This window comes from Bacillus rossius, chromosome 2 (assembly GCF_032445375.1).
Source record: "Bacillus rossius redtenbacheri isolate Brsri chromosome 2, Brsri_v3, whole genome shotgun sequence".
Lineage (NCBI taxonomy): Eukaryota > Metazoa > Arthropoda > Insecta > Phasmatodea > Bacillidae > Bacillus > Bacillus rossius.
The window spans coordinates 111289931-111308244 of record NC_086331.1 but is presented as its reverse complement, the minus strand read 5'-3'; the positions used below and the strand labels follow the sequence as shown (position 1 = coordinate 111308244).

Below are 18314 nucleotides of genomic sequence, written 5' to 3'. Positions count from 1 at the left end.
TTTTTATATTCTTACGCCACTCTAGCAAACCTACCATTACACTGTAATTTTTGTTCTCTTCTAATTAGATCCACTTACCGTGCGCAAAATTTGCTTTTCTGCACAAAACAGGAAATTTGTTCAGCTGTAAAAATAATCTTCTGTTTGCCACATTGTTTTAAAATTCCACCTTTATGTTACAATTGCTGGATAGGTAGGTATAATTAATTTCAAAGTTTGCCATGTTTTTTTGTTACCTCCAACTGTTGTGGTAAAATACCTGAAAAAACACAAAAATATGATTGTGTACACAAGTAATACAAATTTACCATGGAAATAGTTAACTTGGGTGAAGCAATAGTCAATATAGGGAACCTATAGCCCTGGGGTTGTGGGTTAACTTCCACATGGCCCACAAAGAATATTTTGGAATAGTTAGTTTGTAAACATCAGGCAGGACATTAATACACTCTAAAAAAAAAATAAACACTACATAACTTGTAAGTTTCCTAGGCACTCAAAAGGACTACGAACCTATTTAATACATTAAAAGCAATGCAACGACACTGACATGAGCACTGATGTTGCCCTGAGGTGCTTCAGTGACCGTCAGACTTATTAATTTTGGCACTCGTGTTCCTTTCTCCATACTCCTTCCCCTTCCCCCCCCCCCCTAATGAATGTGTTCTGCTTTTAATTGCCCCTACCTAGGGTGGGAATAGCCGTGTGCACATGCGCATTGTCGAGTTGCCCAAGTGTTCTTTAGTAATGATGGTTCCCCAAGGACTGGTATGGGAGCACTTAAGTGATATAAATTGGATTAGTACGCAGTACCCGGTGGCGATACTATTTAGTGTAAACTGGTTCATTTGATTAGTCTAAATTTGTCTTGGCTGCCACCATACAAATTGTTTGGATTTTTTGTTGTCTTTTCTTAATCATTTAACCTTTTGAAATGTTTGAACGTACCACAGCACCATGATCAGATTCTCTGCCAGCAATTTTTAAGTCTTTCTCTTTGAACAAGCCTTAATCGCTGTTATACTCTTTATTAGAGTTCTCAGGTAATATTGTGCTCACAAACTTCTATTTGGGCTTTTTGATTACCTTTTGCCCTATCCTGTGTCATTTATTTTAACTCCCTGGGACCCCATGGGATCTATTGAGTGTTTTCTATTTTGTAATCAGTGTCACTAGCCAGCTTAATATTGTTCAGGCTTGTCTAGGTAAAATGATTAACATGAGTAATTTTCAATGTTTGAAAATCGCACAATGTTTAATAGTACCGATTACTTTACATACCCCCGCATCCACTAGTTATTACACACTATGCATGTAATATTCATGAGCCACATATTAATCTTTCATGAATTTGTATGCTTATTTGATTCAATGTTTTAAATTGCATAATAAACTTATAATTTCCAGTTCCTAACATAGAACACTGCTTTCATATCCTTAACTGAAGGGATTACATCATAATGTGCCTTTGCTGCTTAGGTAACAGGTATAATTGGAGTCTCCACTGACTAATCTTAGTCAGTGTAGGTGTCACAATTTAGGTAAACATTACAGTTCCAAGCACCTTGAAGCCAGGAAACGTGGTAGAGTGAGAGTGGCGCATGAGGGTGTTGGCTGTCAGTTGGTGGAGGTTTATCACTGCCATCAGCAATGCCCACTTAAAAAAAATACGGCAACAATCAAGCCACTAACGTTCATATCTCTTCGGGTGGATCCCTCAGGTTGTTACCTTAGCCACAAGGTTGCATTACTGTGCTATTGGCAGTTTTATATTGTGGTGTACAGTCGGTTATTACTGTCGGCTTTCATTTCAGTACAGTGCTACTATTTTCTAGCAGGTTACATTTCACAATTCCAATTTGGTAATTTGGTAAAAATGATGTCTGTTGTGGCTTGAACCATGCTGCTCTCCACGTGCCTTCCTTCCCTTCCATTCCTCAGTTCTCTTGTACGTGGCCGGCTGCCTCAGTAGGTAAAAGCAATGTCACGCTCTGTTGTGTTTCAATCCATATGCCCTCTTTGCACCTTCCTCCCCATCCACTGCTCAGATCTCTTATCCGAGACTGGCTATCTAAGAAGAGGGTTGAGCAGTGTCACATTGCCGTGTTTTGTCTCCATCCATGCTCCCCCATTGAACATACCTTCTCCTTCACTGCTCATTTCTCTTAGTGCATGCTGGCTGTGTCAGTAGCTGGTTGGGCAAAATCACTTCTCTGTTGGGTCTCCTCCATCCATACTGCCCTCCTTGCACATTCCTTCCACTCCACTGCTCAGTTCTCTTATCCAAAGCTCGCTGTCTCAGTAGTTGGTTGAGCAGTGTCACTGCTCTGTTGTGATCGGAGCTGCCCTCCTTGCACCTTCCTTCTCCTCCTCTGCTCAGTTCTCTTATCCAAAGCTCACTGTCTCAGTAGTTGGTTGAGCAGTGTCACTGCTCTGTTGTGATCGATGCTGCCCTCCTTGCACCTTCCTTCTCCTCCTCTGCTCAGTTCTCTTATCCAAAGCTCACTGTCTCAGTAGTTGGTTGAGCAGTGTCACTGTTCTGTTGTGATCGATGCTGCCCTCCTTGCACCTGCCTTCTCCTCCTCTGCTCAGTTCTCTTATCCAAGCTCACTGTCTCAGTAGTTGGTTGAGCAGTGTCACTGCTCTGTTGTGATCGATGCTGCCCTCCTTGCATCTTCCTTCCGCTCCACTGCTAAGTTCTCTCTTTCAAGGCCAGCTGCCTCTGTTGCTCGTTAGTGAATACAGCTGGCTTCCTAGCAGCCTACTTGACACTTGCTTCCTAACCCACTGGAAGCAGACCATCTCGGTCAAGACAAGTGACAAGAGATAAGTAAATAGTATGTCAAATTTCCTTTCTGCTGATTCATTATAATTAAAGATGTGGGTATTATCTTCCTCTTTGTCTTTTAATGTTGTGATGTTAACAGTTAGTTATTATTTCACTATCATTGATAAACGAGAATTGTTTTATTTGTTAATTATTCTCCCGTACTTTAAATAATTCTCTTTTTTGCTTATAATTTTCACCATGTCAGGTTTTTTCAGAGATATCTACAGTTTCATTTTTTATGCTAAACTGGTTGATGGTTGGTACTATGTTAGTTGCTGCCTTGTAACTATTTGGTTAAGATTTGATTTTGAGTTGTAATGTTATGTAAATTTTTTCATTCAACTCCTGTTATTTTTGTAAATGTTTTGATAACATAAACAGAAACCAAATTTATATGAGAAAATAAATTTAATCTAGTTTTACTCTCATTTTTTGTGCATGTGGGGAAGTGAGCGTTCATGCCTGGGTACCATATGTTACAAGTAAATTTTTCACTGCCCTATTGCAATAGTCTTAGTAGTGAACAGCATACAGATTGATTCCAAGAAACACCCATACTCTGCGTAAATTCCAATTCATGACTTCAGGGTTTTAAATTAGGAATAAAGACCCCTATACCCCTACAATCTGTCAAGTAATTTTTTTTGGCCATATTTCTTTGTTTGAATGAGGTGGTGCAATAGTTTGCTGGTTGCTTAAGAATTAGAGAGAGTCAAAGTTCAGAGAGTGTAATAAAAACTCAGATGTTAGTTGAAGTACTGTTGCCATGCACCATGATTGACTGATAATTTTTTGTGTAATTTTGTGATTGGTGGTGAGGCCACGAACATACCGCATCCTTGTGTGGTGGATGCAGTGTTGCATGACCTCATTCGTTAGTTGTCGTGTGGTCGTGGTACCAAAAAGTCACGGTCAGGTGATAGCTTAAAAAATAATATAATTATGTAGTTGAGAAGCAAATTTGGTGGCTTTGGTCGGGTGGCGCAGATTGATTAACATTTTTTAGAGTTTTTATCTAGAATTAGTTGACTGCAGTCATTGGTGTTAAACCTGCAACTAGACTTTAAAATTAATTTTTAGTCATCGTTCCAAGCAACAAACTTTTTTTGTTATGTTTTGTGCAGCATCTTACACAGTTCAGCCATCGTGCTAATGTGAATTTTTGGTCAAGGATAATAAAAATGATAATGAAAAGCAGTAAAAACATTCATTGTTCTCAACTTTATTTTCATCAGGAATCATTTAGAGCAATGCTTATACAAAATTTTAACAATATTTTCTAACGCAACAAATTCTTCAAGTGTTTTTATCTATGTGCTTTTCAGACCAATTTTGAGCTAGTCGGAGGTTTGGATTGTTATACACTGTTCCCACTTCATTGAACATATACAGTAGAACCTCGTATATCCGATTAACCGGGTTCTCAAAAATTAAATATATTTTTGGAGGGGAAAAATCAAGCCCACAAAGTGTAATTCATTAAGTAAAGAACATGAAAGGAATAAAACTAAAATCTACTTACTAAAATAAGAAACAAACGGACAAATAAACGGACTAGAATTGCCTGTAAGAAGAAATACTAATTCGGGTTAAGCTGGATTACAGTACGGATAAAGGATAAACTGCCCCTCCTTCCTAGAATTGCTTCCTGCCCTTCGTGGAACTTTGCGCACACACACACATGCACACACACACACACTAGAACCTTCCTGACCCGTACCTATGTATTTCAAAATGTAAATATAATTAATATTTTTTATTAAAACTGTGTCTTTTAGGTCATTACAAATAATTTCATTTATACAATTTTTAAAAATTAATAATTAGAGTCAGTAATACTTGTATATTTGTTTTGTATAAATTACTTACGAAATTTTGCTGTATTGTATTACCTAAATACATTATAATTTGATTATCCGTGATTTTCACTTATCCATGCTGACCTCCTTCCCCCCCCCCCCCCCCTAATTACCTTGGTTAATCAAGGTTCTACTGTACCTCCAAGCCTCTGGTTTCATTACATGACAGTATAAGTCTGTAGCTCAGCGCACTCCCTCCCACGCCTTGTTGACTAGTTTCATCCTCACCTGCGACTGTTGCACTGCTCGTACTTCATAGCGCAGAGCCTATGGTTTCATTATACATCCGCGTAGATCTGTTGCTTCGCACTCTCACTCGCAGGAGCTGCACCCTAGTTTCCATCTCACTTGCGACTGTTCCACCACTCACACTTCATTGCACACATGCACCTCTGATGTCATTGTTGATCAGAAGTTCCCTATACTCCCTCGCATTCACTGCAGACTAGTTCTATAATCACCTGCGACTGTTGCACTGCTCGCACTTCTTTGCACATACACTTTACAGCCCTACTCTGGTTTCATTACATGTCCATGTTGGTCTGTACCTCAGCACACTCCCTCGCAAGCTGCTGACTAGTTCCTTCATCACGTGTTAATAACCTTTAAAACTAAAGTTACTTGAGCAGTAAAATACGTTAATACGTTAATACGTTAATACTTTCCATGCCCATTTTTTGTAAGTATTATTTTCTTTATTTTAAAAATAATTACCTAAAAAAATTTTTTGCTGATTGCTTTCTGGCTCAATAACTTTTTGGTTGTATGGATTCATAATTTTTTAAAACTGTAAAAAATTATGATTATTGCTTGTTTTTCTCAAGTGAACCTCAAAAAGTCTTGAATATTTTCTATAATCATATAGTTTAGTGTGGCCAGTCAATAGAAACCTATTTATTACAATGTGGAAAATCTTCCATGTAAATGAATTAAATTATTTTTTCAAAAATTACTGCATCAATTATATGAAATTAACATATATGTACTTCAATTATTATTCATCAATTTTTCCCATCACTAACTGCAAAATTTTATTTATGTCAGTAATCAACAGTGTAAGTGTTTAATGATAAATGTAATTTCTTTGATATGTAAAAACCAGTATTATGAAGCATCCAATTCTTTGGATAACATTATAAAACAAATGCATACAGTATACCAATTGTATGTTACAACCCTGTTCCTGCTAAGGTTTTCTAATTTTTATAGATGTGATGTGTGTTATGACTTCGGTAATGATCTTCTAGCATTATCTATAGCATAATCATTAAAACAATTGTGTTACACCCCACATTATTAATTCTGTAGCAGCCATACTGTCTCACTCAGTCTCAGGAATAGGAAAAACCATAAGTAAGGTTTTCTGGTCACCAGGCGGACCCATAAATATTACACTTTCCAGGAAGTTAGTGATATTTTATTTTTGGACCGAAAGAGCAACAGACGGCCCGGCAGCCACGCCTCTTAAGCTTCTGGAGGTCCACGTAACTACAGCAATCCCATGTAGTCCTATCATGAGATACATTAACAATTAAATATCTTGGCTTTCGAGGTAGAGCGACGTCTTGGTAGTAAGTAACATGTAGCGACGTTTCTCAACCCTTACGATGCCTGCTGCAATGCAGAGCAAAATGTCGGTACACACCCCACTGCAATGCGGTTGAAGCTCCAAAGCTAAGAAAGATAACTTATCAGAAAATGACCACAAAAGGCTGCTATCTACTAATCCAACATTCATTTTGAGCAACTGATTGCTATTTTAAGATACTTCAAATGACCAAACAACAGAGGCGGTATGGTATGTTCATGCTCTGAACCCTCCAATATGTTCAAGAAAATTAAACTACAAGAAGCATCACTCAAAATGCTTGCCACAATAAGCATACTTAAAGTATACCTAAGTTTTTTATTTATTTTTTGATACTACAGCACAATTATGTTGAAACTCTGTCTGCAACAATTTTCTAATTTCTTAGTGATAACATTATTTTACTAAAGGCAAAATTTTGTATAATGTGCAACAATTTTGCAAGTAAATACTATGGAATATTTTTTTACAAAATAATGTACACAATTAGGCTGACTGAGAGTAAAATAAATTATAACGCCCTGTTAACAGCCATCTGCAAATGTGCTGCCACTATGTGTCAATGAAATAGTAACAAAAAAGTGTGCTACAGCACTTACAGAGTCCTACAGATTTTACAGTGATGGACCCACAGCGGCTAACAGAAGCTCTAGCTCTTCTTCCCAGGCTTACACCAAAAATTACAAGTTATTTTTAACCTAATGCAATTATTTTTTTATGTCTTTGATACTTTGTCACCTAAGTTTTTGATAGGGATATAATCACTAATGGGCTCGTACGACAAAAATCAGTCTGCATATATCGCTTACCTTGGCAGCTGTAGGATGAATGCAAATAAAGCAAATAATTTTTTGATTTTGTGCAATGAAACCACAGATATAAGACTAAAATATAAAATAACCAATTAAGTATGGAGTCAGAAAGTTTTACGAACATGGAAGTGAAACATTAGGTTTTCAGAGTTCAGTGGTACAATTCATGAAAATATATATTTTAAAAAAAAGCAATAACAATGAGTTACACAAACTTGGATTAAATTTGCAAGAATAAAAGAGCTCATGCAGGCTATGATGGATAAAATATTTCCAGTGAATTTAACGTAGCTAAAGCAATGATATTGAATGAGCATCCTACAGCCATTTACGCACACTGCTTCAGCCATCAACTGAACTTGTGCATTACAAACAGCTATCATGGTGAGGCAATTAAGAATGTGATGTAGAATAACTCATTGGTAAGTTTGTCTTTACTTCAGCCAAAAGCATGATTGGTTGTCAAAAGTTGTATGTGAGGATATCAGGTAATCAATTAAGACAAAGTTAAAGCATTGTTTCCTCCTTAGGTAGAAAGACATGACATCTTCATTGAGTTCAAGATATTTTTTGTGTTGCAAGGCTACTTTATACTTTAGTAAATAGAAGGTGATCCAAATAACAAGCAAAGGTGCAAAATAGACTTCATTACTAGTTTGGAGACAGATGTTCAATGTTTGACCCATGTTGTAAAACTAAGCAAGTTATTACAAAACAGTCTACAAGATTTTTAGTCTACAATGGGTTACAGTCGTACCATAATAGAAGATGAGAAAAAATGCTGATGAGTTTAAAAACATTTTCATTACATCAAGTAAACCTGCTGCTTCAATAGGTTAAGAACTACATCTGCCATGTATTATCACTCATTTGTGAAGATTTTGCCCTTAAAAAGGTTTATTCCAAGTAATTTTTTCTACATTTTTAGTGAAAGATATTACAAAAGCAGTACAAATACATGAAATCAGATTGAGAAGCAACAAGCAGTGAATTCAAAGCTGAAATATCAATGTGGAGAAATCAGTGAGCCATGTCCAAGCCAGGAGAAAACAACAGGTCAAAACTTTGCATTAACACATTAGCTTTATGCAGTAGTTGCCAGTATGCAAAAGCACAAAATACATTTTTAACTGTGTACGTATATCGGCCATTTGTGGTACTACTGTAGTTTCAATTGCATTCCGTTTAAAGATGGATGTTTGGAATATCTACTCCATAACTTAAAAAGTATGTCATAACACTGTGAAATGCACATTTTTAGAGCTGTCAAATGACTGCAGATGTGTACGACATAGTGAAGTCATCTCTAATAGAACACTGGGGATAAGCACATTTTGAAGTGTGCTCAATCTTGTCACCTATCTCTTGCAGGAATTGTCATAATTTTGGGCAAGCCTTTCGCTTTTTTCATAAATCCACATGCTCTTGTTCACATGACTGCACGGTCTCTCATTACTACCGACCTCTAGATAGATCAACACTCACAACAGGAATCATGTTTTGGGGTCACATTTTTGGTAGTACTATTGCATCAATAACTACTGTAGTAAGAACTATTGTATTTCACAGTATGAGCACTGTGTGTTTCAATGCATGCATAGATCAGTTTTCACATGTTATTCTGGTCTTTGTGCTAGTCTGTTGTGCAGGTATGACGTACAGCTGTCCGTAAACTCAAACCTAGTAAAACCACCAAATCGAAAATAAGTCTTTAAAAATAAAGTTACGAATGCAATGCTAAGCTACATGAAATTTGCTCAATAGATTATACAATAAGAGATCTAGTAACAAAAACATCTAGACTGTGATGTTATGTTTGGAGTACATGGTATATAATCAGTAAATGCATTTAAAATAATATTTCTGTAAACTGCTTATACTGGAAAATTTTATTGACTTTGCTACACAAGGTATTGATATATTGAGTGTTATTTTTATAAATTCTCTCAGTGCTTGGTATTGGATATTATGCTTTTTTACTTCAAAGTTTTGTATCTACTTAGTCCAGATGTCTGTGCACACTTGTGTAACAGAATTCACGTCAGTGTTACTCTATCAATTAGCGGCTAGAAGCTGTTCAGTGCATCACAAAATTCAATAGTTTGCTGTAGTTGGAGGTCAAGTGCACGTTTCAAATTTATTCAAATTCAATAACAGTTGCCAAATTGTGTTTGACAAATTTGGAATTCTACTTTTATGATTTTTAAATCTTACAAAATAGAAATATTTAACACCCATGTTTTGAATGCATGAGCCACTACTGGCTCTACACAAAGACTTAATTCTAACCATGTTACTCTTGCTGCAATTAATAGCAACACTGCCAGAGAGAAGTTTCCTGGTTCTTGGTAGGCGAAAAGCACTTAGTACTTACTTACAATGAGAGAGAACAGGTTGAGTAACCTTGAAATTAGAAAGCACTGCAATAAAAGAGGCATAGATGTTGAAGATGCCCAAGATCACGGAAGTCATAACCCTGAAGGCTAGAATTTTCAAACCGTCAAATGTTGATTGAATTGTGAACTCTCTCTAATGGTAAAACATTATTCTAAAATTGGAAAAAAAAAAAAAAAACTGATGCTGTTCATTGAAACTTATTAAATATTAAAAACCAGTTTTGTATTTTTACTGTAGGTTCTTTACAATTGAAATTATGATTTTTAAATTCACCTATATCAAAAACATGATAGCTAATTAGGAAGCTCTCTCATCATTACCGTGGTAAAATATATATAAAATTTTTCGTCTAAGTGATACAAAACATTTTAAAGAAGATAAGCCCTTCCTTAACAGACCCTGAACCAATCACTCACTAATTACGCATCTGTCTGTACTTGGCTAAATATTTATATTTGTACATAAACATACATGTGCCTTAGAAACGAGAAACACTAAGTTTAACAAATGGATTTATGATACTGTTAATGTAGTGTATAGCTTCTTAAAAATATTAAATAATTATTAAAGGCACACCTCTCTTAATCATTGATTCCATACCTAAATATACAATAAATATACTATACAGATATCAATAAATGTTATATTATATTAAAGGACAATATAATAGAATGTAGGCTAATATTTATTGTAAAATTGATTATTACAAGTATTAAATAAAATAGTCCAGTTTACAAGTAATGGACCAGAGATAGAAAAACTATTTATGGTGTAAATACCTAGTGTGAAAAGCAATTGGATAAACAGTGAATGTCTTCTGCTGACCGCTGCAGGCTCGACCCAGACCATACCACACAGACGATACTGTCAAGAACTTCAGGTTTACAACTGGCATTCACAAACAGTGGTGAACCAATAACATACACACAATCCCCAACCATAATTTTCAACCTTTTTAGGTTCACCCAAGACTTGAACCTGGGATTTGACCAACCATTCATGTTTTTTCATTGAACATTAAACCTTTAAGAGAGAGAACATCAAATGTTTTTGTAGTTGAGGGCTGAATATAGTAAACTGGCTTCTTCCTCATAGTTACAATCTTTCGAACTCTTTAGGCTATCATTTTATAAACTCGCTGTTGTCATTTTAAAAAAGGACCGACTTTCAAATGCATTTATACAATATATTAACAAACTGTTTTACTATTGTAAGCTCATTTCAAACCTGCTTGCTACTTCTATATCAAATTACCAGTAGGCTCACAACCAAGCCAATCACACGTGGACAACTTAGAGGAGATGGCTCTACAAGAGTTGCTCGTAATCTGCAACCAGTCCAAGGAAAAAGTGAAGCGAGATGGTACGGACAGCTATGGAAAATTGAAGGCGTGCAAATGTAAAAAAAATAGGAGTACCTTGAGGAAAACCCTCAGCTACATATGCCCCATTTTGCAGCTGCTAAAATAAATAACTAGCCAAACTAGCCAAGAAATGTAAAAAAATAAGTCATCTACACAACATCACTAATGCTACAACTTCAAATTACAACCCAATAATAAAGACTAATATACTAGCATTCCTCCCAATAACTTATGTCTTTCATAATTGTGTGAAATTCTTGTGGCGACACGCCCGAGCGCGCCGGCTGGTGCGGCGAACGGCGTCATTGTTCCTCGGTGTAAATATATTTATGTTTATTGCTTTGTGTTTTTAGGTAGTTATCATTTACTGACTGGCTGGAAGAGTATGTGTGTATTATCTTTATTCTATGTGCGATTACGTCAGCGAGTTGACCCGGACCGCGTACAGTTTCCCGCGCATCTCGTGCGCCCCTCTCCCCAGCTTCCCACTCGTTTCTCCTCCGCGACGGACACCTCAGAGCGTTGCTCCCCGCTTCGCCGCTACAGAGTTTTAAGTGGTTCATCGTTTAGCACAGCCATGCTCAGCCAGTGCCTTAACAACATTAAATGCACATGCAAACTACCCAGTGAACTTAGGGTTCTTCCGACGTCACACAGTCTTTTTGGTACGGACTGAGACACCTAGTCCCTTGCATTCCAAGCTAGTCAGACAGTTACAGCTTCGAGACTACTGTTTGTAGTTGTGGTCATCCACCTCTAACCGGGACGTTTCGCTACGCCGTGTGTACTATACCTATTTCCGTTAATTAAAGGCGTGCGGGAACGTGCTGGCACCACCCGGTATGGGTCAGCTCACTGATCGCACCATGTGTAGTGTTTTGCGGTCTATTAAACTGAACTACAAATAATTAGTACGATTTTCCTTCCAAATGGCATCTCAGGGGTCGCTGTTATCCTGGCTCCCTGTAGTAAGCCACATGGTGAGGACCCTTTTAATCCCGGAGTTTTCATGATAGAGAATCATTAATTACAGGGGTCAGAGAGCCAGGTGTCGTCAAATTAATAATACTTAAGTCAATCAAATATCAGGTACATTTCAAATAAATCATTCAAGGTATAATTACAATCAATTTATAATAAAATATTTCTGCTCAAAATAATTTGGCTTTTTTTGCCTCAAATATTATAGAATATTAACCAAAGCCAAACATAGTTATTGACTGACTAGAGTTAATGAGAGCCCCTATTCCTCACTTAAGACTGACCAGTGAATAAAGGTCAGCGCCCGTAACTTCCAACATTTAGCGACTGCTTTGAATACCATCTTAAACAAAGGCATCTTTGAAATTAGTATGTAAGCAGTCACAAAGTCTCCTACCAAATGGCAAGGATTAATGTCATCCAAAATAAATACAATAATTAAATTTCTCTGTTCTCCTTTTATTAAGATTTTTAGGTAGGGATTTGCTAAAAGTGTATCTGTAACTGCTAACTCTCACTAATAGGTGGAACAGGCTATAAATGTGGTGCAGATGTTAGCAAAAAACAAAGAGCAAAATAATCAGGAACAAGTGTAAGACATATTTGAGGTTTCCAAAATTGAGTTCCTTCAGTTTTTTACACATCACATCACATCACATGTGACCGTAAATTTAAATGAAAGTGTTGAGACTGTGTGGTTGTAAACTGAAGGAAGTAAAAAAATGTAGAGGCTGAAATGTTTTAACAAGTCCCGTCATAGCTAGGTGGAGGGTTAAGTAATAAACATCAGCATCTAAAGTGGCATATGTGATGCAGTTGTAGGCAGAGCATGTAGTTTTTCACCTATGACTCTCGGATAGTTCCTAGAGAGTCTCCAAGTGGCAAAAAAAATTCACTGCTCTATCGCAGTTTCCCTATAGTCCCGTTCGGATGGCCACCTTGCAGTTACATAACTATGCTTCTCAGAATTGATCACTATAAATAAAGAAGGCAGAAGCACAAGCCGAAATACAACCAGACGAAATCAACCCCAGCCTTGCATCATGTTCTTGCTTAGTTTATAAAAGGGTACATAATTTGAATTTTTTTTACTATTTTGTATCTTGCATCCTTGAAATGGTTGAGCAAATTAGTTTATAAACTAGTTCTTGTTAGTAGTAAACTTATTTATTAATATTTTATTCAATTTTTATATTTATTCCAAGTGATTTTCATGTTCCCCGAGACAAATATTAAATTTTAGTATATAACTTTGTTATATTGTGATTATGTTTGGTCTGTTCTTTGTGGGACCAATTACTGTACCTATTGTGTACACCTCTGAAAAAACTTAAAGAATGACGAGTGTTGCACCAAAGGAGACTACAATGCTCATTCCAAAATGGACACCATCAAATTCTGCTGAACTATCTCGGTTATGTTTTCGTCAAGTACTGTCCCAAGTGCCTTGCACACAAATGTCATTTCATTTCAGAAAACTCATATTGCACTGCCTGTTTTTTAAATGTTTCAAACCAAAACCAAAACCAGATTTTTAAGAATTTTTTGCACTGCCACAAAAACTAAAATTTACCAACAAAGCATACTGCAACTTCTCAATTGTAACCACTATTTTTTTAACAGTGTAAAAGTCCTAAACAAATTGTTTTACTACTCCACAATCAAATGAATCCAGCTAAATCCACACTCCGCTTCCACAGACCATCCAGGCTCAATTTCTAGCCGGGTCAACACACGAGTTTCTGCAAGAGAGAAACATTGCAGCCATTACTGTGGGCTGATGGCTTTTCTCTGAGTTTCTCCTTTCCATTGATTCCGTCAATGCTCCATTCATGAGGAAGATAAGAAATATCTGTTTTTTTCTTACTTAATTTAATGTCATTGTATTGCTTTTTTTTTACATGACTTGTCTAGTATCTCTCTGCAAACTGGCATGCACAAAAAAATATAATGGATGCAACAAACTAAACGAAACTAAAACATCTCATCACCACTCATTATCTCTAATGATCCAAATGTCAAGACATTAAAACCTAATTCAATCAAAGCTTTTTTTTATTTCTGACTGGGGAAGACAGTTAACAACAGAGCCTTCTGTAGCAGCTACCCCTCATTTTGGTGAACAGTCAACTGGAATAGTGGCATGTCCTTTATCCTTATCTTAGTTACATAGCCATAGTTAAAAATATTTTGTAGTGATGCAGGTACTTACCCTTACAACATTCAAGTATAACATTATTATGCTTTTAATAGTACGATTCTTGGTTATGTTTTTAAGGTAAACTGTAAAAACACAGCATTTTGCAAATTTTAGATGCATTCTTATTTTAGCAATATGTTTTTATGATCATGTTTGACTTTAAGTTCACATTTCAAGCATTTCTGATGATTAACTTTATTTAATTTGGCAATCCATTGAATGTTATTTTTACCTTTTTTTTTTAAGTGTGTATAAGTTTTAAGAAGTATTTATATACTTTTATATTTTATTTGCCATATTTCTCAATGCCTGGGTACCAAGATTGTTCTAATATACTGTTACGAACATGAGCAAGGCCGGGACACGTGCAGGTGCAGAGCTGGCTGGCGGCTGCCGCAACGAGACGCGCCACACGCGCCTGGAAGATTACAAGGATTGTCGCTTTCCCCCCTCCTTCCCACCGCTCCAGCGCGGCGCTGATAGCTAAGACACCTGATACCTCACAGCTGCGGAGTTACGCGAGCCGCCGACACGTGTTTTGAGAGATTTCTGCCGTCGGGTCAGTGCAGAATGACGCGACTGGCCCTGGCCGCGCTCGTGATTTCTGAAAATGGCAGCTGTTATATAAGACGAGGATGGCGGCCTAGGGGGTGGTGAGTGAGAGTTCAGTCGGGAGTTCTCCCGCGGCAGAGTTTCCGGGGCGATAGTGCCGCGGGTGCGGCAGAGTGGCGAAGTCCTTGGACAAAGGTTCCAGGGCAGGGAGTGAGTGAGTGAGTGGAGTCAGGAGTTTTCCCGCGGCGGAGTTTCCGGGCGATAAGTCCCTGGACGAAGGTTCCAGGGCAGAGAGTGAGTGAGTGGAGTCAGGAGTTTTCCCGCAGCGGAGTTTCCGGGCGATAGAGCGGCAGCAAAGTCCCTGGACAAAGGTTCCAGGGCAGAGAGTTCAGTTCCGGGCGAGTGTCGCAGGCGCGGCGGAGTCCCGAACGAAGTTCCGAGCAAGGCGTCAAGCAGACCCTCGGCGAAGGCAAGTGCGTCGGCGACGGTGGAGGGCGGCGACGGAGTCCCGCAGCGGAGACCCATGAGGGATGCTGCAGCGAGAGTTGCGCCAGAGGTGCGGCCCAGCGAGGTGTGTGGATTGTAAGAAACGATTGACTGGGGAAGCAACATTTTTTTAAGTGCAATTGATTATTTGCCATTTTAGTAGATTATTTGTAAGTGACATAAGTAGTGGCAATAAATAAACTGTGTAGTGATAAAATCTTTAATTGGGATATCATTTACGAACCCGCAGTAAATCGTAACAATACTATAGAAGAATTGACTAATGTAATAATAACAATAGTGTGAGAGTGGTAAATTACATTCATTCCTATGGACAATACCAATGTAATAGTAAGAGAAAGATAACGAGGAAGGCCCCAGCTATATGGTTGCAGAGATTTTTCATGTATTATTGTTACATGCACCAGAATTGGATGATTTTTAAAGATTGCCATGTATCATGTAAATCTCCCTACCCAGTGGGTTTGCCACCATCTCATGGATACCCCTAAGACCAGGGATGGGTGCCAACGTTATCAGCCGCCAGTCATGGTAACTACACCCGTGGAGGACTGATGAATCGTGAACAGAAGGTCGCAGTGAGCGCATGTAGCACCAAGTGGACTCCAGCTCGCCTTCCAGCCACACATACGTCGAAACATCCTTACGCCATGGTAAGGAACAAGGCACCAAGAACCTGTCATGCCCTGAGACGTAAATGCTCTCCGCGCCCTTGTCTGTGGCGCCCAGGACATCGTCTTCGAACCCGGAGCACTTCAAGATGTTTTGTGATTGGTTTTTGGGGACACGTTTCCACTTCTTTCCTTTGTGGAGGATAGAGGTAGGTAAGTCATCCGCTAGTCGTCGCTCGCCATGGTAGTGAAAATTTGTGTGGCAGCAGTTCACAAAAATACTAATATATTTATGTTCAGGGCTGTGGTCTGGGCAATGTCAACTTAACACCTTTTATCTTACTATTATTTTCAATTCATTGACAACAGTGATCAGTAAACGCCCACGAGGCAAACGTGATTAGTTTTGTCATGGTTCCAAGGTTAAAATCCTTTGGTTGTACCATGCGTCATACGGGACCTCGGGAAATAATATTGGCAATAAAAACATTTCTCTAATGGTTGTTAGACAATACCACTTTTAAATGTTAACATTTCACGAAACCAATTATCCTTATTTTAAAGTATTTTTAACGTAACTAGCCTTCCCTTATCTCACATCCCCACAATTTTAAAGTATTTTGAATAAAAAATTTATAGGGTTGCTGCTTTTCCATGAAAAAATAAAATTACATATGTAGTGTTTTCAACACTATAGTCCTTGCTCTATTTACCCTGTCTGAAAATTTCCACTGGATTCCGAGAAACTCATGTTTATAGGCGAAGTTGTGTATTGAAATCAATATATTGCTACTATGTTTAACTACATGTGCTATATCTGTTTTGATACTACTTGCATCAAGTGTGAAGTGTGGTTTTCTATTAATAAGAAAAATAGTCCATACATAATTTAACATATTTTTTCATGGTTGCAACTATAAAGATAGATTAATTAAGGTAGACTGAGCAGTAATGCAGCGGCTGTCTGTGCATGCTAGCGACATAATATTTATGTTGTGATTTAATAGAGCAGCCGAGACTGTTTTTCAAGAGATATCCCTTGTTGGTGCTGCCTTACTGTTCTTTTGATACTAGCTCCAACCTGATCCTGTGGTTCTCCAGAAATCTTTAGGAATCCTTGTCCCTAATTAGGATGGAAAACTAATTAAAATGGAAAAAAGTCTTGGCCCTGGCCATGACATACTAATATTAAACATTCCTGTCTTATAGAAAACAGTATCGGATATACTGTATTCCTAGTATACTGTATCTCTAGAGAATCACTGGATCAGGTTGCAGCTAATATCAAGGGAACAGTATGGCAGCAAAACAATCAAGCCAATCAATCGTTGAAAACAGTCTTCGCGAAGCTATAAAAGTACATGGCGGTGGACTCATCACTGCATAGTATACTTGTCTTCAACTATAAATATGTCTCATAATACAGTTGGAATTTTCAAATGCTGTTTAGTATTACATAAAGAAATATCTGTAGTGTTCGCAAAAACTTTTTTTTTTAATTTTATAATTTTATTCAAAGAAAAGCCAATACTAAGAATATTTATTTTTAAATATATCTAACCTGACCCAACCAACTTTTCTCAAGATATCACAGTTGTAATGTAGCTAACACATTGAAACAGTAAACTACTGGTCAACTAATTGAAGTATTACAATATCCTCTTAAGGAATGATTCAATAACAAATGAAAAAAAGCATTTTGGAATATTTAATTATTTCAGAAAAGTGGCTTTCCTTCAGAATTATTTTTTAATATAGCTTACTTAACATAATCAAACCATCCATCCGCACAATTTTAAAGTATTTTTAATATAGCTAACCAATTAAACATTTAAATAATTTTACGGTATATATACTGTACTTAACTTAACCACTAATAAAAACTACTGGAAAACTAGTTTAAGTATCACAAATTCACTCTTAGAACCATTCTACAATGACACAGAAACAGAGATGGATCACATAAATGGAGACGGATCTCACAGAACCGTTTCTAAAATAACATGCAGATGTAGATGGACCCACACAGATTAGCTCGGCAATGCTGAGCTCTTCCGTTTAAGTTACTCTGTGCGACCAACAGAAGCCAAGCATTTGGCTGCGGTGATAGCCATGTTTGTGTTTGTTCTAAATAAGCTAAAAATTGTTTCAACAACAAGAATATCTAGACTTCTATTATTATTTCGTGGTTTATTTTTATTATATATGTAAATTCTGCCAGTGCTTTGATCTAGAAGCATAATATTTTTTTATTTAATAAAATTGATATTTCTTAAACTAGAAAGGCAATTTCATTGGTTGCAATTCATTATGTTTTCGTTCATTGTAGAAGCAGAAAACGCAAAAGTGAAATCTTCCCGGAGATCCGTGTCAGTTTCCGTAATCCATTTCCGGTTCTGTGCCATTGTACAGTAGGTACATAAAAGAATTTCCCAGTTATAAATTTTAATAGTATCAACTATAAGCATTGAAGAGTTTTGGTTAGAGGTCATAATTAAAGAGTAACTCAAACAGTTTTAGATAAGCACATGCACGAGTACTGCTTTTTTGTTTTCTTGCTTGTAGCGCCATTACTCAAAATGACGACTTAGGAGCTCGAAGCCTTTTGTATTCT

At 37.2% G+C, this 18314-nt stretch overlaps 1 protein-coding gene across 3 annotated transcripts in view; it reads right to left on the bottom strand.

Moving 5' to 3' along the window:
* Positions 1–18314, bottom strand: part of LOC134529616 (ubiquitin carboxyl-terminal hydrolase 2-like) — a 161773-nt gene that overhangs the window by 141955 nt on the left and 1504 nt on the right. For all 3 annotated transcript variants that reach the window (XM_063363904.1, XM_063363905.1, XM_063363903.1), the window contains exon 2: positions 79–259. The gene's annotated coding sequence lies outside the window, so the exon portion shown is untranslated. The remainder of the gene's footprint in view (positions 1–78; positions 260–18314) is intronic.